Here is a 24,847-nt window from a genome sequence, read left to right as displayed (position 1 = left end):
GTACTTGAGATGTTTCTTACTTGTTCTTAATCATTTTTGGATACTATCATTGTGTATTTTAACAGTTTTACCAAAATTAGACAGTTTGCTTAGAAGTATTTACCGGAATCGTCACCATTTTAACTGATTCACACAAAAAAACGCCAAAGCCAATCCTCCTTAATTGTAAACATAAACACTATTCTCGTCATTCCAAGGCTTCAGACACCAATTCTGAGCTCTGTAAGCATGAACACTTAGTATTTGAAAGCACAGTCCCGTGAAAACGCCACCGGAAGCACCCGGAGTTGTAAATATTACCAGTATTTTCGTCATTTCACAGCTTTCCACTGGAAACCTCCGTGAGTGAATACGACAGTAAATGTAGTAAGAATCTATTTACGTGTACTTGAGGTGTTTGGTACACATTCTTAATTATTTTTGGTACTATCAATGTGTATTTTAACAGTTTTACCAAAATTAGACAGTTTGCTTAGAAGTATTTACCGGAATCGTCACCATTTTAACTGATTCACACAAAAAAACGCCAAAGCCAATCCTCCTTAATTGTAAACATAAACACTATTCTCGTCATTCCAAGGCTTCAGACACCAATTCTGAGCTCTGTAAGCATGAACACTTAGTATTTGAAAGCACAGTCCCGTGAAAACGCCACCGGAAGCACCCGGAGTTGTAAATATTACCAGTATTTGCGTCATTTCACAGCTTTCCACTGGAAACCTCCGTGAGTGAATACGACAGTAAATGTAGTAAGAATCTATTTACGTGTACTTGAGGTGTTTGGTACACGTTCTTAATTATTTTTGGTACTATCAATGTGTATTTTAACAGTTTTACCAAAATTAGACAGTTTGCTTAGAAGTATTTACCGGAATCGTCACCATTTTAACTGATTCACACAAAAAAACGCCAAAGCCAGTCCTCCTTAATTGTAAACAGAAACACTATTCTCATCATTCCAAGGGTTTAGACACCAAATCTGAGCTCTGTAAGCATGAACACTTAGTATTTGAAAGCACAGTCCCGTGAAAACGCCACCGGAAGTACCCGGAGTTGTAAATATTCCAAGTATTTTCTTCATTTCACACCTTTCCACTGGAAACCTCCGTGATTGAATACGACAGTAAATGTAGTAAGAATCTTTTTACGTGTACTTGCGGTGTTTATTACACGTTCTTAATCATTTCTGGGAACTATCATTGTGTATTTTAACAGTTTTATAGAAATTAGACAGTTTGCTTAGAAGTATTTACCGGAATCGTCACCATTTTAACGGATTCACACAAAAAAACGCCAAAGCCAGTCCTCCTTAATTGTAAACAAAAGCACTATTCGCGTCATTCCAAGGGTTTAGACACCAATTCTGAACTCTGTAAGCATGAACACTTAGTATTTGAAAGCACAGTCCCGTGAAAACGCCACCGGAAGTACCCGGAGTTGTAAATATTACCAGTATATTCGTCATTACACAGCTTTCCACTGGAAACCTCCGTGAGTGAATACGACAGTAAATGTAGTAAGAATCTATTTACGTGTAATTGAGGTGTTTCTTACACGTTCTTAATCATTTTTGGGTACTATCATTGTGTATTTTAACAGTTTTACCAAAATTAGACATTTTGCTTAGAAGTATTTACTGGAATCGTCACCATTTTAACTGATTCCCACAAAAAAACGCCAAAGCCAATCCTCCTTAATTGTAAACGTAAACACTATTCTCGTCATTCCAAGGCTTCAGACACCAATTCTGAGCTCTGTAAGCATGAACACTTAGTATTTGAAAGCACAGTCCCGTGAAAATGTCCCCGGAAGTACCCGGAGTTGTAAATATTACCAGTATTTTCGTCATTTCATAGCTTTCCACTGGAAACCTCCGTGAGTGAATACGACAGTAAATGTAGTAAGAATCTATTTACGTGTACTTGAGGTGTTTGTTACACGTTCTTAATCATTTCTTGGAGCTATCATTGTGTATTTTAACAGTTTTACCAAAATTAGACAGTTTGCTTAGAAGTACTTACCGGAATCGTCACCATTTTAACGGATTCACACAAAAAAAACGCCAAAGCCAGTCCTCCTTAATTGTAAACAAAAACACTATTCTCGTCATTCCAAGGCTTTAGACACCAATTTTGAGCTCTGTAAGCATGAACACTTAGTATTTGAAACCACAGTCCCGTGAAAACGCCACCGGAAGCACCCGGAGTTGTAAATATTACCAGTATTTTCGTCATTTCACAGCTTTCCACTGGAAACCTCCGTGAGTGAATACGACAGTAAATGTAGTAAGAATCTATTTACGTGTACTTGAGATGTTTCTTACTTGTTCTTAATCATTTTTGGATACTATCATTGTGTATTTTAACAGTTTTACCAAAATTAGACAGTTTGCTTAGAAGTATTTACCGGAATCGTCACCATTTTAACTGATTCACACAAAAAAACGCCAAAGCCAATCCTCCTTAATTGTAAACATAAACACTATTCTCGTCATTCCAAGGCTTCAGACACCAATTCTGAGCTCTGTAAGCATGAACACTTAGTATTTGAAAGCACAGTCCCGTGAAAACGCCACCGGAAGCACCCGGAGTTGTAAATATTACCAGTATTTTCGTCATTTCACAGCTTTCCACTGGAAACCTCCGTGAGTGAATACGACAGTAAATGTAGTAAGAATCTATTTACGTGTACTTGAGGTGTTTGGTACACATTCTTAATTATTTTTGGTAGTATCAATGTGTATTTTAACAGTTTTACCAAAATTAGACAGTTTGCTTAGAAGTATTTACCGGAATCGTCACCATTTTAACTGATTCACACAAAAAAACGCCAAAGCCAATCCTCCTTAATTGTAAACATAAACACTATTCTCGTCATTCCAAGGCTTCAGACACCAATTCTGAGCTCTGTAAGCATGAACACTTAGTATTTGAAAGCACAGTCCCGTGAAAACGCCACCGGAAGCACCCGGAGTTGTAAATATTACCAGTATTTGCGTCATTTCACAGCTTTCCACTGGAAACCTCCGTGAGTGAATACGACAGTAAATGTAGTAAGAATCTATTTACGTGTACTTGAGGTGTTTGGTACACGTTCTTAATTATTTTTGGTACTATCAATGTGTATTTTAACAGTTTTACCAAAATTAGACAGTTTGCTTAGAAGTATTTACCGGAATCGTCACCATTTTAACTGATTCACACAAAAAAACGCCAAAGCCAGTCCTCCTTAATTGTAAACAGAAACACTATTCTCATCATTCCAAGGGTTTAGACACCAAATCTGAGCTCTGTAAGCATGAACACTTAGTATTTGAAAGCACAGTCCCGTGAAAACGCCACCGGAAGTACCCGGAGTTGTAAATATTCCAAGTATTTTCTTCATTTCACACCTTTCCACTGGAAACCTCCGTGATTGAATACGACAGTAAATGTAGTAAGAATCTTTTTACGTGTACTTGCGGTGTTTATTACACGTTCTTAATCATTTCTGGGAACTATCATTGTGTATTTTAACAGTTTTATAGAAATTAGACAGTTTGCTTAGAAGTATTTACCGGAATCGTCACCATTTTAACGGATTCACACAAAAAAACGCCAAAGCCAGTCCTCCTTAATTGTAAACAAAAGCACTATTCGCGTCATTCCAAGGGTTTAGACACCAATTCTGAACTCTGTAAGCATGAACACTTAGTATTTGAAAGCACAGTCCCGTGAAAACGCCACCGGAAGTACCCGGAGTTGTAAATATTACCAGTATATTCGTCATTACACAGCTTTCCACTGGAAACCTCCGTGAGTGAATACGACAGTAAATGTAGTAAGAATCTATTTACGTGTAATTGAGGTGTTTCTTACACGTTCTTAATCATTTTTGGGTACTATCATTGTGTATTTTAACAGTTTTACCAAAATTAGACATTTTGCTTAGAAGTATTTACTGGAATCGTCACCATTTTAACTGATTCCCACAAAAAAACGCCAAAGCCAATCCTCCTTAATTGTAAACGTAAACACTATTCTCGTCATTCCAAGGCTTCAGACACCAATTCTGAGCTCTGTAAGCATGAACACTTAGTATTTGAAAGCACAGTCCCGTGAAAATGTCCCCGGAAGTACCCGGAGTTGTAAATATTACCAGTATTTTCGTCATTTCATAGCTTTCCACTGGAAACCTCCGTGAGTGAATACGACAGTAAATGTAGTAAGAATCTATTTACGTGTACTTGAGGTGTTTGTTACACGTTCTTAATCATTTCTTGGAGCTATCATTGTGTATTTTAACAGTTTTACCAAAATTAGACAGTTTGCTTAGAAGTATTTACCGGAATCGTCACCATTTTAACGGATTCACACAAAAAAACGCCAAAGCCAGTCCTCCTTAATTGTAAACAAAAACATTATTCTCGTCATTCCAAGGCTTTAGACACCAATTTTGAGCTCTGTAAGCATGAACACTTAGTATTTGAAACCACAGTCCCGTGAAAACGCCACCGGAAGTACCCGGAGTTGTAAATATTACCAGTATTTTCGTCATTTCACAGCTTTCCACTGGAAACTTCCGTGATTGAACACAACAGTAAATGTAGTAAGAATCTATTTACGTGTACTTGATGTGTTTCTTACACGTTCTTAATCATTTTTGGGTACTATCATTGTGTATTTTAACAGTTTTACCAAAATTAGACAGTTTGCTTAGAAGTATTTACCGGAATCGTCACCATTTTAACTGATTCCCACAAAAAAACGCCAAAGCCAATCCTCCTTAATTGTAAACATAAACACTATTCTCGTCATTCCAAGGCTTCAGACACCAATTCTGAGCTCTGTAAGCATGAACACTTAGTATTTGAAAGCACAGTCCCGTGAAAACGCCACCGGAAGCACCTGGAGTTGTAAATATTACCAGTATTTGCGTCATTTCACAGCTTTCCAATGGAAACCTCCGTGATTGAATACAACAGTAAACGTAGTAAGAATCTATTTACGTGTACTTGAGGTATTTGGTACACGTTCTTAATCATTTTTGGATATTATCATTGTGTATTTTAACAGTTTTACCAAAATTAGACAGTTTGCTTAGAAGTATTTACCGGAATCGTCACCATTTTAACTGATTCACACAAAAAAACGCCAAAGCCAATCCTCCTTAATTGTAAACATAAACACTTTTCTCGTCATTCCAAGGCTTCAGACACCAATTCTGAGCTCTGTAAGCATGAACACTTAGTATTTGAAAGCACAGTCCCGTGAAAACGCCACCGGAAGCACCCGGAGTTGTAAATATTACCAGTATTTTCGTCATTTCACAGCTTTCCACTGGAAACCTCCGTGAGTGAATACGACAGTAAATGTAGTAAGAATCTATTTACGTGTACTTGAGATGTTTCTTACTTGTTCTTAATCATTTTTGGATACTATCATTGTGTATTTTAACAGTTTTACCAAAATTAGACAGTTTGCTTAGAAGTATTTACCGGAATCGTCACCATTTTAACTGATTCACACAAAAAAACGCCAAAGCCAATCCTCCTTAATTGTAAACATAAACACTATTCTCGTCATTCCAAGGCTTCAGACACCAATTCTGAGCTCTGTAAGCATGAACACTTAGTATTTGAAAGCACAGTCCCGTGAAAACGCCACCGGAAGCACCCGGAGTTGTAAATATTACCAGTATTTTCGTCATTTCACAGCTTTCCACTGGAAACCTCCGTGAGTGAATACGACAGTAAATGTAGTAAGAATCTATTTACGTGTACTTGAGGTGTTTGGTACACATTCTTAATTATTTTTGGTACTATCAATGTGTATTTTAACAGTTTTACCAAAATTAGACAGTTTGCTTAGAAGTATTTACCGGAATCGTCACCATTTTAACTGATTCACACAAAAAAACGCCAAAGCCAATCCTCCTTAATTGTAAACATAAACACTATTCTCGTCATTCCAAGGCTTCAGACACCAATTCTGAGCTCTGTAAGCATGAACACTTAGTATTTGAAAGCACAGTCCCGTGAAAACGCCACCGGAAGCACCCGGAGTTGTAAATATTACCAGTATTTGCGTCATTTCACAGCTTTCCACTGGAAACCTCCGTGAGTGAATACGACAGTAAATGTAGTAAGAATCTATTTACGTGTACTTGAGGTGTTTGGTACACGTTCTTAATTATTTTTGGTACTATCAATGTGTATTTTAACAGTTTTACCAAAATTAGACAGTTTGCTTAGAAGTATTTACCGGAATCGTCACCATTTTAACTGATTCACACAAAAAAACGCCAAAGCCAGTCCTCCTTAATTGTAAACAGAAACACTATTCTCATCATTCCAAGGGTTTAGACACCAAATCTGAGCTCTGTAAGCATGAACACTTAGTATTTGAAAGCACAGTCCCGTGAAAACGCCACCGGAAGTACCCGGAGTTGTAAATATTCCAAGTATTTTCTTCATTTCACACCTTTCCACTGGAAACCTCCGTGATTGAATACGACAGTAAATGTAGTAAGAATCTTTTTACGTGTACTTGCGGTGTTTATTACACGTTCTTAATCATTTCTGGGAACTATCATTGTGTATTTTAACAGTTTTATAGAAATTAGACAGTTTGCTTAGAAGTATTTACCGGAATCGTCACCATTTTAACGGATTCACACAAAAAAACGCCAAAGCCAGTCCTCCTTAATTGTAAACAAAAGCACTATTCGCGTCATTCCAAGGGTTTAGACACCAATTCTGAACTCTGTAAGCATGAACACTTAGTATTTGAAAGCACAGTCCCGTGAAAACGCCACCGGAAGTACCCGGAGTTGTAAATATTACCAGTATATTCGTCATTACACAGCTTTCCACTGGAAACCTCCGTGAGTGAATACGACAGTAAATGTAGTAAGAATCTATTTACGTGTAATTGAGGTGTTTCTTACACGTTCTTAATCATTTTTGGGTACTATCATTGTGTATTTTAACAGTTTTACCAAAATTAGACATTTTGCTTAGAAGTATTTACTGGAATCGTCACCATTTTAACTGATTCCCACAAAAAAACGCCAAAGCCAATCCTCCTTAATTGTAAACGTAAACACTATTCTCGTCACTCCAAGGCTTCAGACACCAATTCTGAGCTCTGTAAGCATGAACACTTAGTATTTGAAAGCACAGTCCCGTGAAAATGTCCCCGGAAGTACCCGGAGTTGTAAATATTACCAGTATTTTCGTCATTTCATAGCTTTCCACTGGAAACCTCCGTGAGTGAATACGACAGTAAATGTAGTAAGAATCTATTTACGTGTACTTGAGGTGTTTGTTACACGTTCTTAATCATTTCTTGGAGCTATCATTGTGTATTTTAACAGTTTTACCAAAATTAGACAGTTTGCTTAGAAGTACTTACCGGAATCGTCACCATTTTAACGGATTCACACAAAAAAAACGCCAAAGCCAGTCCTCCTTAATTGTAAACAAAAACACTATTCTCGTCATTCCAAGGCTTTAGACACCAATTTTGAGCTCTGTAAGCATGAACACTTAGTATTTGAAACCACAGTCCCGTGAAAACGCCACCGGAAGTACCCGGAGTTGTAAATATTACCAGTATTTTCGTCATTTCACAGCTTTCCACTGGAAACTTCCGTGATTGAACACAACAGTAAATGTAGTAAGAATCTATTTACGTGTACTTGATGTGTTTCTTACACGTTCTTAATCATTTTTGGGTACTATCATTGTGTATTTTAACAGTTTTACCAAAATTAGACAGTTTGCTTAGAAGTATTTACCGGAATCGTCACCATTTTAACTGATTCCCACAAAAAAACGCCAAAGCCAATCCTCCTTAATTGTAAACATAAACACTATTCTCGTCATTCCAAGGCTTCAGACACCAATTCTGAGCTCTGTAAGCATGAACACTTAGTATTTGAAAGCACAGTCCCGTGAAAACGCCACCGGAAGCACCCGGAGTTGTAAATATTACCAGTATTTGCGTCATTTCACAGCTTTCCAATGGAAACCTCCGTGATTGAATACAACAGTAAACGTAGTAAGAATCTATTTACGTGTACTTGAGGTATTTGGTACACGTTCTTAATCATTTTTGGATATTATCATTGTGTATTTTAACAGTTTTACCAAAATTAGACAGTTTGCTTAGAAGTATTTACCGGAATCGTCACCATTTTAACTGATTCACACAAAAAAACGCCAAAGCCAATCCTCCTTAATTGTAAACATAAACACTATTCTCGTCATTCCAAGGCTTCAGACACCAATTCTGAGCTCTGTAAGCATGAACACTTAGTATTTGAAAGCACAGTCCCGTGAAAACGCCACCGGAAGCACCCGGAGTTGTAAATATTACCAGTATTTGCGTCATTTCACAGCTTTCCACTGGAAACCTCCGTGAGTGAATACGACAGTAAATGTAGTAAGAATCTATTTACGTGTACTTGAGGTGTTTGGTACACGTTCTTAATTATTTTTGGTACTATCAATGTGTATTTTAACAGTTTTACCAAAATTAGACAGTTTGCTTAGAAGTATTTACCGGAATCGTCACCATTTTAACTGATTCACACAAAAAAACGCCAAAGCCAGTCCTCCTTAATTGTAAACAGAAACACTATTCTCATCATTCCAAGGGTTTAGACACCAAATCTGAGCTCTGTAAGCATGAACACTTAGTATTTGAAAGCACAGTCCCGTGAAAACGCCACCGGAAGTACCCGGAGTTGTAAATATTCCAAGTATTTTCTTCATTTCACACCTTTCCACTGGAAACCTCCGTGATTGAATACAACAGTAAATGTAGTAAGAATCTTTTTACGTGTACTTGCGGTGTTTATTACACGTTCTTAATCATTTCTGGGAACTATCATTGTGTATTTTAACAGTTTTACAGAAATTAGACAGTTTGCTTAGAAGTATTTACCGGAATCGTCACCATTTTAACGGATTCACACAAAAAAACGCCAAAGCCAGTCCTCCTTAATTGTAAACAAAAGCACTATTCGCGTCATTCCAAGGGTTTAGACACCAATTCTGAACTCTGTAAGCATGAACACTTAGTATTTGAAAGCACAGTCCCGTGAAAACGCCACCGGAAGTACCCGGAGTTGTAAATATTACCAGTATATTCGTCATTACACAGCTTTCCACTGGAAACCTCCGTGAGTGAATACGACAGTAAATGTAGTAAGAATCTATTTACGTGTAATTGAGGTGTTTCTTACACGTTCTTAATCATTTTTGGGTACTATCATTGTGTATTTTAACAGTTTTACCAAAATTAGACATTTTGCTTAGAAGTATTTACTGGAATCGTCACCATTTTAACTGATTCCCACAAAAAAACGCCAAAGCCAATCCTCCTTAATTGTAAACATAAACACTATTCTCGTCATTCCAAGGCTTCAGACACCAATTCTGAGCTCTGTAAGCATGAACACTTAGTATTTGAAAGCACAGTCCCGTGAAAATGTCCCCGGAAGTACCCGGAGTTGTAAATATTACCAGTATTTTCGTCATTTCATAGCTTTCCACTGGAAACCTCCGTGAGTGAATACGACAGTAAATGTAGTAAGAATCTATTTACGTGTACTTGAGGTGTTTGTTACACATTCTTAATTATTTTTGGTACTATCAATGTGTATTTTAACAGTTTTACCAAAATTAGACAGTTTGCTTAGAAGTATTTACCGGAATCGTCACCATTTTAACTGATTCACACAAAAAAACGCCAAAGCCAATCCTCCTTAATTGTAAACATAAACACTATTCTCGTCATTCCAAGGCTTCAGACACAAATTCTGAGCTCTGTAAGCATGAACACTTAGTATTTGAAAGCACAGTCCCGTGAAAACGCCACCGGAAGCACCCGGAGTTGTAAATATTACCAGTATTTGCGTCATTTCACAGCTTTCCACTGGAAACCTCCGTGAGTGAATACGACAGTAAATGTAGTAAGAATCTATTTACGTGTACTTGAGGTGTTTGGTACACATTCTTAATTATTTTTGGTACTATCAATGTGTATTTTAACAGTTTTACCAAAATTAGACAGTTTGCTTAGAAGTATTTACCGGAATCGTCACCATTTTAACTGATTCACACAAAAAAACGCCAAAGCCAATCCTCCTTAATTGTAAACATAAACACTATTCTCGTCATTCCAAGGCTTCAGACACCAATTCTGAGCTCTGTAAGCATGAACACTTAGTATTTGAAAGCACAGTCCCGTGAAAACGCCACCGGAAGCACCCGGAGTTGTAAATATTACCAGTATTTGCGTCATTTCACAGCTTTCCACTGGAAACCTCCGTGAGTGAATACGACAGTAAATGTAGTAAGAATCTATTTACGTGTACTTGAGGTGTTTGGTACACGTTCTTAATTATTTTTGGTACTATCAATGTGTATTTTAACAGTTTTACCAAAATTAGACAGTTTGCTTAGAAGTATTTACCGGAATCGTCACCATTTTAACTGATTCACACAAAAAAACGCCAAAGCCAGTCCTCCTTAATTGTAAACAGAAACACTATTCTCATCATTCCAAGGGTTTAGACACCAAATCTGAGCTCTGTAAGCATGAACACTTAGTATTTGAAAGCACAGTCCCGTGAAGACGCCACCGGAAGTACCCGGAGTTGTAAATATTCCAAGTATTTTCTTCATTTCACACCTTTCCACTGGAAACCTCCGTGATTGAATACGACAGTAAATGTAGTAAGAATCTTTTTTCGTGTACTTGCGGTGTTTATTACACGTTCTTAATCATTTCTGGGAACTATCATTGTGTATTTTAACAGTTTTATAGAAATTAGACAGTTTGCTTAGAAGTATTTACCGGAATCGTCACCATTTTAACGGATTCACACAAAAAAACGCCAAAGCCAGTCCTCCTTAATTGTAAACAAAAGCACTATTCGCGTCATTCCAAGGGTTTAGACACCAATTCTGAACTCTGTAAGCATGAACACTTAGTATTTGAAAGCACAGTCCCGTGAAAACGCCACCGGAAGTACCCGGAGTTGTAAATATTACCAGTATATTCGTCATTACACAGCTTTCCACTGGAAACCTCCGTGAGTGAATACGACAGTAAATGTAGTAAGAATCTATTTACGTGTAATTGAGGTGTTTCTTACACGTTCTTAATCATTTTTGGGTACTATCATTGTGTATTTTAACAGTTTTACCAAAATTAGACATTTTGCTTAGAAGTATTTACTGGAATCGTCACCATTTTAACTGATTCCCACAAAAAAACGCCAAAGCCAATCCTCCTTAATTGTAAACGTAAACACTATTCTCGTCATTCCAAGGCTTCAGACACCAATTCTGAGCTCTGTAAGCATGAACACTTAGTATTTGAAAGCACAGTCCCGTGAAAATGTCCCCGGAAGTACCCGGAGTTGTAAATATTACCAGTATTTTCGTCATTTCATAGCTTTCCACTGGAAACCTCCGTGAGTGAATACGACAGTAAATGTAGTAAGAATCTATTTACGTGTACTTGAGGTGTTTGTTACACGTTCTTAATCATTTCTTGGAGCTATCATTGTGTATTTTAACAGTTTTACCAAAATTAGACAGTTTGCTTAGAAGTACTTACCGGAATCGTCACCATTTTAACGGATTCACACAAAAAAAACGCCAAAGCCAGTCCTCCTTAATTGTAAACAAAAACACTATTCTCGTCATTCCAAGGCTTTAGACACCAATTTTGAGCTCTGTAAGCATGAACACTTAGTATTTGAAAGCACAGTCCCGTGAAAACGCCACCGGAAGCACCCGGAGTTGTAAATATTACCAGTATTTGCGTCATTTCACAGCTTTCCAATGGAAACCTCCGTGATTGAATACAACAGTAAACGTAGTAAGAATCTATTTACGTGTACTTGAGGTATTTGGTACACGTTCTTAATCATTTTTGGATATTATCATTGTGTATTTTAACAGTTTTACCAAAATTAGACAGTTTGCTTAGAAGTATTTACCGGAATCGTCACCATTTTAACTGATTCACACAAAAAAACGCCAAAGCCAATCCTCCTTAATTGTAAACATAAACACTATTCTCGTCATTCCAAGGCTTCAGACACCAATTCTGAGCTCTGTAAGCATGAACACTTAGTATTTGAAAGCACAGTCCCGTGAAAACGCCACCGGAAGCACCCGGAGTTGTAAATATTACCAGTATTTGCGTCATTTCACAGCTTTCCACTGGAAACCTCCGTGAGTGAATACGACAGTAAATGTAGTAAGAATCTATTTACGTGTACTTGAGGTGTTTGGTACACGTTCTTAATTATTTTTGGTACTATCAATGTGTATTTTAACAGTTTTACCAAAATTAGACAGTTTGCTTAGAAGTATTTACCGGAATCGTCACCATTTTAACTGATTCACACAAAAAAACGCCAAAGCCAGTCCTCCTTAATTGTAAACAGAAACACTATTCTCATCATTCCAAGGGTTTAGACACCAAATCTGAGCTCTGTAAGCATGAACACTTAGTATTTGAAAGCACAGTCCCGTGAAAACGCCACCGGAAGTACCCGGAGTTGTAAATATTCCAAGTATTTTCTTCATTTCACACCTTTCCACTGGAAACCTCCGTGATTGAATACAACAGTAAATGTAGTAAGAATCTTTTTACGTGTACTTGCGGTGTTTATTACACGTTCTTAATCATTTCTGGGAACTATCATTGTGTATTTTAACAGTTTTACAGAAATTAGACAGTTTGCTTAGAAGTATTTACCGGAATCGTCACCATTTTAACGGATTCACACAAAAAAACGCCAAAGCCAGTCCTCCTTAATTGTAAACAAAAGCACTATTCGCGTCATTCCAAGGGTTTAGACACCAATTCTGAACTCTGTAAGCATGAACACTTAGTATTTGAAAGCACAGTCCCGTGAAAACGCCACCGGAAGTACCCGGAGTTGTAAATATTACCAGTATATTCGTCATTACACAGCTTTCCACTGGAAACCTCCGTGAGTGAATACGACAGTAAATGTAGTAAGAATCTATTTACGTGTAATTGAGGTGTTTCTTACACGTTCTTAATCATTTTTGGGTACTATCATTGTGTATTTTAACAGTTTTACCAAAATTAGACATTTTGCTTAGAAGTATTTACTGGAATCGTCACCATTTTAACTGATTCCCACAAAAAAACGCCAAAGCCAATCCTCCTTAATTGTAAACGTAAACACTATTCTCGTCATTCCAAGGCTTCAGACACCAATTCTGAGCTCTGTAAGCATGAACACTTAGTATTTGAAAGCACAGTCCCGTGAAAATGTCCCCGGAAGTACCCGGAGTTGTAAATATTACCAGTATTTTCGTCATTTCATAGCTTTCCACTGGAAACCTCCGTGAGTGAATACGACAGTAAATGTAGTAAGAATCTATTTACGTGTACTTGAGGTGTTTGTTACACGTTCTTAATCATTTCTTGGAGCTATCATTGTGTATTTTAACAGTTTTACCAAAATTAGACAGTTTGCTTAGAAGTACTTACCGGAATCGTCACCATTTTAACGGATTCACACAAAAAAACGCCAAAGCCAGTCCTCCTTAATTGTAAACAAAAACACTATTCTCGTCATTCCAAGGCTTTAGACACCAATTTTGAGCTCTGTAAGCATGAACACTTAGTATTTGAAACCACAGTCCCGTGAAAACGCCACCGGAAGTACCCGGAGTTGTAAATATTACCAGTATTTTCGTCATTTCACAGCTTTCCAATGGAAACTTCCGTGATTGAACACAACAGTAAATGTAGTAAGAATCTATTTACGTGTACTTGATGTGTTTCTTACACGTTCTTAATCATTTTTGGGTACTATCATTGTGTATTTTAACAGTTTTACCAAAATTAGACAGTTTGCTTAGAAGTATTTACCGGAATCATCACCATTTTAACTGATTCACACAAAAAAACGCCAAAGCCAATCCTCCTTAATTGTAAACATAAGCACTATTCTCGTCATTCCAAGGCTTCAGACACCAATTCTGAGCTCTGTAAGCATGAACACTTAGTATTTGAAAGCACAGTCCCGTGAAAACGCCACCGGAAGCACCCGGAGTTGTAAATGTTACCAGTATTTGCGTCATTTCACAGCTTTCCACTGGAAACCTCCGTGATAGAATACAACAGTAAATGTAGTAAGAATCTATTTACGTGTACTTGAGGTGTTTGGTACACGTTCTTAATCATTTTTGGATACTATCATTGTGTATTTTAACAGTTTTACCAAAATTAGACAGTTTGCTTAGAAGTATTTACCGGAATCGTCACCATTTTAACTGATTCACACAAAAAAACGCCAAAGCCAATCCTCCTTAATTGTAAACATAAACACTATTCTCGTCATTCCAAGGCTTCAGACACCAATTCTGAGCTCTGTAAGCATGAACACTTAGTATTTGAAAGCACAGTCCCGTGAAAACGCCACCGGAAGCACCCGGAGTTGTAAATATTACCAGTATTTGCGTCATTTCACAGCTTTCCACTGGAAACCTCCGTGATTGAATACGACAGTAAATGTAGTAAGAAACTTTTTACGTGTACTTGCGGTGTTTATTACACGTTCTTAATCATTTCTGGGAACTATCATTGTGTATTTTAACAGTTTTACAGAAATTAGACAGTTTGCTTAGAAGTATTTACTGGAATCGTCACCATTTTAATGGATTCACACAAAAAAACGCCAAAGCCAGTCCTCCTTAATTGTAAACAAAAGCACTATTCGCGTCATTCCAAGGGTTTAGACACCAATTCTGAGCTCTGTAAGCATGAACACTTAGTATTTGAAAGCACAGTCCCGTGAAAACGCCACCGGAAGTACCCGGAGTTGTAAATATTACCAGTATATTCGTCATTACACAGCTTTCCACTGGAAACCTCCGTGAGTGAATACGACAGTAAATGTAGTAAGAATCTATTTACGTGTAATTGAGGTGTTTCTTACACGTTCTTAATCATTTTTGGGTACTATCATTGTGTATTTTAACAGTTTTACCAAAATTAGACATTTTGCTTCGAAGTATTTACTGGAATCGTCACCATTTTAACTGATTCCCACAAAAAAACGCCAAAGCCAATCCTCCTTAATTGTAAACGTAAACACTATTCTCGTCATTCCAAGGCTTCAGACACCAATTCTGAGCTCTGTAAGCATGAACACTTAGTATTTGAAAGCACAGTCCCGTGAAAATGTCCCCGGAAGTACCCGGAGTTGTAAATATTACCAGTATTTTCGTCATTTCATAGCTTTCCACTGGAAACCTCCGTGAGTGAATACGACAGTAAATGTAGTAAGAATCTATTTACGTGTACTTGAGGTGTTTGTTACACGTTCTTAATCATTTCTTGGAGCTATCATTGTGTATTTTAACAGTTTTACCAAAATTAGACAGTTTGCTTAGAAGTACTTACCGGAATCGTCACCATTTTAACGGATTCACACAAAAAAACGCCAAAGCCAGTCCTCCTTAATTGTAAACAAAAACATTATTCTCGTCATTCCAAGGCTTTAGACACCAATTTTGAGCTCTGTAAGCATGAACACTTAGTATTTGAAACCACAGTCCCGTGAAAACGCCACCGGAAGTACCCGGAGTTGTAAATATTACCAGTATTTTCGTCATTTCACAGCTTTCCACTGGAAACTTCCGTGATTGAACACAACAGTAAATGTAGTAAGAATCTATTTACGTGTACTTGATGTGTTTCTTACACGTTCTTAATCATTTTTGGGTACTATCATTGTGTATTTTAACAGTTTTACCAAAATTAGACAGTTTGCTTAGAAGTATTTACTGGAATCGTCACCATTTTAACTGATTCCCACAAAAAAACGCCAAAGCCAATCCTCCTTAATTGTAAACATAAACACTATTCTCGTCATTCCAAGGCTTCAGACACCAATTCTGAGCTCTGTAAGCATGAACACTTAGTATTTGAAAGCACAGTCCCGTGAAAACGCCACCGGAAGCACCCGGAGTTGTAAATATTACCAGTATTTGCGTCATTTCACAGCTTTCCAATGGAAACCTCCGTGATTGAATACAACAGTAAACGTAGTAAGAATCTATTTACGTGTACTTGAGGTGTTTGGTACACGTTCTTAATCATTTTTGGATATTATCATTGTGTATTTTAACAGTTTTACCAAAATTAGACAGTTTGCTTAGAAGTATTTACCGGAATCGTCACCATTTTAACTGATTCACACAAAAAAACGCCAAAGCCAATCCTCCTTAATTGTAAACATAAACACTATTCTCGTCATTCCAAGGCTTCAGACACCAATTCTGAGCTCTGTAAGCATGAACACTTAGTATTTGAAAGCACAGTCCCGTGAAAACGCCACCGGAAGCACCCGGAGTTGTAAATATTACCAGTATTTGCGTCATTTCACAGCTTTCCACTGGAAACCTCCGTGAGTGAATACGACAGTAAATGTAGTAAGAATCTATTTACGTGTACTTGAGGTGTTTGGTACACGTTCTTAATTATTTTTGGTACTATCAATGTGTATTTTAACAGTTTTACCAAAATTAGACAGTTTGCTTAGAAGTATTTACCGGAATCGTCACCATTTTAACTGATTCACACAAAAAAACGCCAAAGCCAGTCCTCCTTAATTGTAAACAGAAACACTATTCTCATGATTCCAAGGGTTTAGACACCAAATCTGAGCTCTGTAAGCATGAACACTTAGTATTTGAAAGCACAGTCCCGTGAAAACGCCACCGGAAGCACCCGGAGTTGTAAATATTACCAGTATTTTCGTCATTTCACAGCTTTCCACTGGAAACCTCCGTGAGTGAATACGACAGTAAATGTAGTAAGAATCTATTTACGTGTACTTGAGGTGTTTGGTACACGTTCTTAATCATTTCTGGGAACTATCATTGTGTATTTTAACAGTTTTACAGAAATTAGACAGTTTGCTTAGAAGTATTTACCGGAATCGTCACCATTTTAACGGATTCACACAAAAAAACGCCAAAGCCAGTCCTCCTTAATTGTAAACAAAAGCACTATTCGCGTCATTCCAAGGGTTTAGACACCAATTCTGAGCTCTGTAAGCATGAACACTTAGTATTTGAAAGCACAGTCCCGAGAAAACGCCACCGGAAGTACCCGGAGTTGTAAATATTACCAGTATATTCGTCATTACACAGCTTTCCACTGGAAACCTCCGTGAGTGAATACGACAGTAAATGTAGTAAGAATCTATTTACGTGTAATTGAGGTGTTTCTTACACGTTCTTAATCATTTTTGGGTACTATCATTGTGTATTTTAACAGTTTTACCAAAATTAGACATTTTGCTTAGAAGTATTTACTGGAATCGTCACCATTTTAACTGATTCCCACAAAAAAATGCCAAAGCCAATCCTCCTTAATTGTAAACATAAACACTATTCTCGTCATTCCAAGGCTTCAGACACCAATTCTGAGCTCTGTAAGCATGAACACTTAGTATTTGAAAGCACAGTCCCATGAAAATGTCCCCGGAAGTACCCGGAGTTGTAAATATTACCAGTATTTTCGTCATTTCATAGCTTTCCACTGGAAACCTCCGTGAGTGAATACGACAGTAAATGTAGTAAGAATCTATTTACGTGTACTTGAGGTGTTTGTTACACGTTCTTAATCATTTCTTGGAGCTATCATTGTGTATTTTAACAGTTTTACCAAAATTAGACAGTTTGCTTAGAAGTACTTACCGGAATCGTCACCATTTTAACGGATTCACACAAAAAAACGCCAAAGCCAGTCCTCCTTAATTGTAAACAAAAACATTATTCTCGTCATTCCAAGGCTTTAGACACCAATTTTGAGCTCTGTAAGCATGAACACTTAGTATTTGAAACCACAGTCCCGTGAAAACGCCACCGGAAGTACCCGGAGTTGTAAATATTACCAGTATTTTCGTCATTTCACAGCTTTCCACTGGAAACTTCCGTGATTGAACACAACAGTAAATGTAGTAAGAATCTATTTACGTGTACTTGATGTGTTTCTTACACGTTCTTAATCATTTTTGGGTACTATCATTGTGTATTTTAACAGTTTTACCAAAATTAGACAGTTTGCTTAGAAGTATTTACTGGAATCGTCACCATTTTAACTGATTCCCACAAAAAAACGCCAAAGCCAATCCTCCTTAATTGTAAACATAAACACTATTCTCGTCATTCCAAGGCTTCAGACACCAATTCTGAGCTCTGTAAGCATGAACACTTAGTATTTGAAAGCACAGTCCCGTGAAAACGCCACCGGAAGCACCCGGAGTTGTAAATATTACCAGTATTTGCGTCATTTCACAGCTTTCCAATGGAAACCTCCGTGATTGAATACAACAGTAAACGTAGTAAGAATCTATTTACGTGTACTTGAGGTGTTTGGTACACGTTCTTAATCATTTTTGGATATTATCATTGTGTATTTTAACAGTTTTACCAAAATTAGACAGTTTGCTTAGAAGTATTTACCGGAATCGTCACCATTTTAACTGATTCACACAAAAAAACGCCAAAGCCAATCCTCCTTAATTGTAAACATAAACACTATTCTCGTCATTCCAAGGCTTCAGACACCAATTCTGAGCTCTGTAAGCATGAACACTTAGTATTTGAAAGCACAGTCCCGTGAAAACGCCACCGGAAGCACCCGGAGTTGTAAATATTACCAGTATTTGCGTCATTTCACAGCTTTCCACTGGAAACCTCCGTGAGTGAATACGACAGTAAATGTAGTAAGAATCTATTTACGTGTACTTGAGGTGTTTGGTACACGTTCTTAATTATTTTTGGTACTATCAATGTGTATTTTAACAGTTTTACCAAAATTAGACAGTTTGCTTAGAAGTATTTACCGGAATCGTCACCATTTTAACTGATTCACACAAAAAAACGCCAAAGCCAGTCCTCCTTAATTGTAAACAGAAACACTATTCTCATCATTCCAAGGGTTTAGACACCAAATCTGAGCTCTGTAAGCATGAACACTTAGTATTTGAAAGCACAGTCCCGTGAAAACGCCACCGGAAGCACCCGGAGTTGTAAATATTACCAGTATTTTCGTCATTTCACAGCTTTCCACTGGAAACCTCCGTGAGTGAATACGACAGTAAATGTAGTAAGAATCTATTTACGTGTACTTGAGGTGTTTGGTACACGTTCTTAATCATTTCTGGGAACTATCATTGTGTATTTTAACAGTTTTACAGAAATTAGACAGTTTGCTTAGAAGTATTTACCGGAATCGTCACCATTTTAACGGATTCACACAAAAAAACGCCAAAGCCAGTCCTCCTTAATTGTAAACAAAAGCACTATTCGCGTCATTCCAAGGGTTTAGACACCAATTCTGAGCTCTGTAAGCATGAACACTTAGTATTTGAAAGCACAGTCCCGAGAAAACGCCACCGGAAGTACCCGGAGTTGTAAATATTACCAGTATATTCGTCATTACACAGCTTTCCACTGGAAACCTCCGTGAGTGAATACGACAGTAAATGTAGTAAGAATCTATTTACGTGTAATTGAGGTGTTTCTTACACGTTCTTAATCATTTTTGGGTACTATCATTGTGTATTTTAAGAGTTTTACCAAAATTAGACATTTTGCTTAGAAGTATTTACTGGAATCGTCACCATTTTAACTGATTCCCACAAAAAAATGCCAAAGCCAATCCTCCTTAATTGTAAACATAAACACTATTCTCGTCATTCCAAGGCTTCAGACACCAATTCTGAGCTCTGTAAGCATGAACACTTAGTATTTGAAAGCACAGTCCCGTGAAAATGTCCCCGGAAGTACCCGGAGTTGTAAATATTACCAGTATTTTCGTCATTTCATAGCTTTCCACTGGAAACCTCCGTGAGTGAATACGACAGTAAATGTAGTAAGAATCTATTTACGTGTACTTGAGGTGTTTGTTACACGTTCTTAATCATTTCTTGGAGCTATCATTGTGTATTTTAACAGTTTTACCAAAATTAGACAGTTTGCTTAGAAGTACTTACCGGAATCGTCACCATTTTAACGGATTCACACAAAAAAACGCCAAAGCCAGTCCTCCTTAATTGTAAACAAAAACATTATTCTCGTCATTCCAAGGCTTTAGACACCAATTTTGAGCTCTGTAAGCATGAACACTTAGTATTTGAAACCACAGTCCCGTGAAAACGCCACCGGAAGTACCCGGAGTTGTAAATATTACCAGTATTTTCGTCATTTCACAGCTTTCCACTGGAAACTTCCGTGATTGAACACAACAGTAAATGTAGTAAGAATCTATTTACGTGTACTTGATGTGTTTCTTACACGTTCTTAATCATTTTTGGGTACTATCATTGTGTATTTTAACAGTTTTACCAAAATTAGACAGTTTGCTTAGAAGTATTTACTGGAATCGTCACCATTTTAACTGATTCCCACAAAAAAACGCCAAAGCCAATCCTCCTTAATTGTAAACATAAACACTATTCTCGTCATTCCAAGGCTTCAGACACCAATTCTGAGCTCTGTAAGCATGAACACTTAGTATTTGAAAGCACAGTCCCGTGAAAACGCCACCGGAAGCACCCGGAGTTGTAAATATTACCAGTATTTGCGTCATTTCACAGCTTTCCAATGGAAACCTCCGTGATTGAATACAACAGTAAACGTAGTAAGAATCTATTTACGTGTACTTGAGGTGTTTGGTACACGTTCTTAATCATTTTTGGATATTATCATTGTGTATTTTAACAGTTTTACCAAAATTAGACAGTTTGCTTAGAAGTATTTACCGGAATCGTCACCATTTTAACTGATTCACACAAAAAAACGCCAAAGCCAATCCTCCTTAATTGTAAACATAAACACTATTCTCGTCATTCCAAGGCTTCAGACACCAATTCTGAGCTCTGTAAGCATGAACACTTAGTATTTGAAAGCACAGTCCCGTGAAAACGCCACCGGAAGCACCCGGAGTTGTAAATATTACCAGTATTTGCGTCATTTCACAGCTTTCCACTGGAAACCTCCGTGAGTGAATACGACAGTAAATGTAGTAAGAATCTATTTACGTGTACTTGAGGTGTTTGGTACACGTTCTTAATTATTTTTGGATACTATCAATGTGTATTTTAACAGTTTTACCAAAATTAGACAGTTTGCTTAGAAGTATTTACCGGAATCGTCACCATTTTAACTGATTCACACAAAAAAACGCCAAAGCCAGTCCTCCTTAATTGTAAACAGAAACACTATTCTCATCATTCCAAGGGTTTAGACACCAAATCTGAGCTCTGTAAGCATGAACACTTAGTATTTGAAAGCACAGTCCCGTGAAAACGCCACCGGAAGCACCCGGAGTTGTAAATATTACCAGTATTTTCGTCATTTCACAGCTTTCCACTGGAAACCTCCGTGAGTGAATACGACAGTAAATGTAGTAAGAATCTATTTACGTGTACTTGAGGTGTTTGGTACACGTTCTTAATCATTTCTGGGAACTATCATTGTGTATTTTAACAGTTTTACAGAAATTAGACAGTTTGCTTAGAAGTATTTACCGGAATCGTCACCATTTTAACGGATTCACACAAAAAAACGCCAAAGCCAGTCCTCCTTAATTGTAAACAAAAGCACTATTCGCGTCATTCCAAGGGTTTAGACACCAATTCTGAGCTCTGTAAGCATGAACACTTAGTATTTGAAAGCACAGTCCCGAGAAAACGCCACCGGAAGTACCCGGAGTTGTAAATATTACCAGTATATTCGTCATTACACAGCTTTCCACTGGAAACCTCCGTGAGTGAATACGACAGTAAATGTAGTAAGAATCTATTTACGTGTAATTGAGGTGTTTCTTACACGTTCTTAATCATTTTTGGGTACTATCATTGTGTATTTTAAGAGTTTTACCAAAATTAGACATTTTGCTTAGAAGTATTTACTGGAATCGTCACCATTTTAACTGATTCCCACAAAAAAATGCCAAAGCCAATCCTCCTTAATTGTAAACATAAACACTATTCTCGTCATTCCAAGGCTTCAGACACCAATTCTGAGCTCTGTAAGCATGAACACTTAGTATTTGAAAGCACAGTCCCGTGAAAATGTCCCCGGAAGTACCCGGAGTTGTAAATATTACCAGTATTTTCGTCATTTCATAGCTTTCCACTGGAAACCTCCGTGAGTGAATACGACAGTAAATGTAGTAAGAATCTATTTACGTGTACTTGAGGTGTTTGTTACACGTTCTTAATCATTTCTTGGAGCTATCATTGTGTATTTTAACAGTTTTACCAAAATTAGACAGTTTGCTTAGAAGTACTTACCGGAATCGTCACCATTTTAACGGATTCACACAAAAAAACGCCAAAGCCAGTCCTCCTTAATTGTAAACAAAAACATTATTCTCGTCATTCCAAGGCTTTAGACACCAATTTTGAGCTCTGTAAGCATGAACACTTAGTATTTGAAACCACAGTCCCGTGAAAACGCCACCGGAAGTACCCGGAGTTGTAAATATTACCAGTATTTTCGTCATTTCACAGCTTTCCACTGGAAACTTCCGTGATTGAACACAACAGTAAATGTAGTAAGAATCTATTTACGTGTACTTGATGTGTTTCTTACACGTTCTTAATCATTTTTGGGTACTATCATTGTGTATTTTAACAGTTTTACCAAAATTAGACAGTTTGCTTAGAAGTATTTACTGGAATCGTCACCATTTTAACTGATTCCCACAAAAAAACGCCAAAGCCAATCCTCCTTAATTGTAAACATAAACACTATTCTCGTCATTCCAAGGCTTCAGACACCAATTCTGAGCTCTGTAAGCATGAACACTTAGTATTTGAAAGCACAGTCCCGTGAAAACGCCACCGGAAGCACCCGGAGTTGTAAATATTACCAGTATTTGCGTCATTTCACAGCTTTCCAATGGAAACCTCCGTGATTGAATACAACAGTAAACGTAGTAAGAATCTATTTACGTGTACTTGAGGTGTTTGGTACACGTTCTTAATCATTTTTGGATATTATCATTGTGTATTTTAACAGTTTTACCAAAATTAGACAGTTTGCTTAGAAGTATTTACCGGAATCGTCACCATTTTAACTGATTCACACAAAAAAACGCCAAAGCCAATCCTCCTTAATTGTAAACATAAACACTATTCTCGTCATTCCAAGGCTTCAGACACCAATTCTGAGCTCTGTAAGCATGAACACTTAGTATTTGAAAGCACAGTCCCGTGAAAACGCCACCGGAAGCACCCGGAGTTGTAAATATTACCAGTATTTGCGTCATTTCACAGCTTTCCACTGGAAACCTCCGTGAGTGAATACGACAGTAAATGTAGTAAGAATCTATTTACATGTACTTGAGGTGTTTGGTACACGTTCTTAATTATTTTTGGTACTATCAATGTGTATTTTAACAGTTTTACCAAAATTAGACAGTTTGCTTAGAAGTATTTACCGGAATCGTCACCATTTTAACGGATTCACACAAAAAAACGCCAAAGCCAGTCCTCCTTAATTGTAAACAAAAGCACTATTCGCGTCATTCCAAGGGTTTAGACACCAATTCTGAGCTCTGTAAGCATGAACACTTAGTATTTGAAAGCACAGTCCCGAGAAAACGCCACCGGAAGTACCCGGAGTTGTAAATATTACCAGTATATTCGTCATTACACAGCTTTCCACTGGAAACCTCCGTGAGTGAATACGACAGTAAATGTAGTAAGAATCTATTTACGTGTAATTGAGGTGTTTCTTACACGTTCTTAATCATTTTTGGGTACTATCATTGTGTATTTTAAGAGTTTTACCAAAATTAGACATTTTGCTTAGAAGTATTTACTGGAATCGTCACCATTTTAACTGATTCCCACAAAAAAATGCCAAAGCCAATCCTCCTTAATTGTAAACATAAACACTATTCTCGTCATTCCAAGGCTTCAGACACCAATTCTGAGCTCTGTAAGCATGAACACTTAGTATTTGAAAGCACAGTCCCGTGAAAATGTCCCCGGAAGTACCCGGAGTTGTAAATATTACCAGTATTTTCGTCATTTCATAGCTTTCCACTGGAAACCTCCGTGAGTGAATACGACAGTAAATGTAGTAAGAATCTATTTACGTGTACTTGAGGTGTTTGTTACACGTTCTTAATCATTTCTTGGAGCTATCATTGTGTATTTTAACAGTTTTACCAAAATTAGACAGTTTGCTTAGAAGTACTTACCGGAATCGTCACCATTTTAACGGATTCACACAAAAAAACGCCAAAGCCAGTCCTCCTTAATTGTAAACAAAAACATTATTCTCGTCATTCCAAGGCTTTAGACACCAATTTTGAGCTCTGTAAGCATGAACACTTAGTATTTGAAACCACAGTCCCGTGAAAACGCCACCGGAAGTACCCGGAGTTGTAAATATTACCAGTATTTTCGTCATTTCACAGCTTTCCACTGGAAACTTCCGTGATTGAACACAACAGTAAATGTAGTAAGAATCTATTTACGTGTACTTGATGTGTTTCTTACACGTTCTTAATCATTTTTGGGTACTATCATTGTGTATTTTAACAGTTTTACCAAAATTAGACAGTTTGCTTAGAAGTATTTACTGGAATCGTCACCATTTTAACTGATTCCCACAAAAAAACGCCAAAGCCAATCCTCCTTAATTGTAAACATAAACACTATTCTCGTCATTCCAAGGCTTCAGACACCAATTCTGAGCTCTGTAAGCATGAACACTTAGTATTTGAAAGCACAGTCCCGTGAAAACGCCACCGGAAGCACC

The sequence above is a fragment of the Myotis daubentonii genome, chromosome 7 (genome assembly GCF_963259705.1).
Source record: "Myotis daubentonii chromosome 7, mMyoDau2.1, whole genome shotgun sequence".
Lineage (NCBI taxonomy): Eukaryota > Metazoa > Chordata > Mammalia > Chiroptera > Vespertilionidae > Myotis > Myotis daubentonii.
This window is presented reverse-complemented; position numbering follows the sequence as displayed.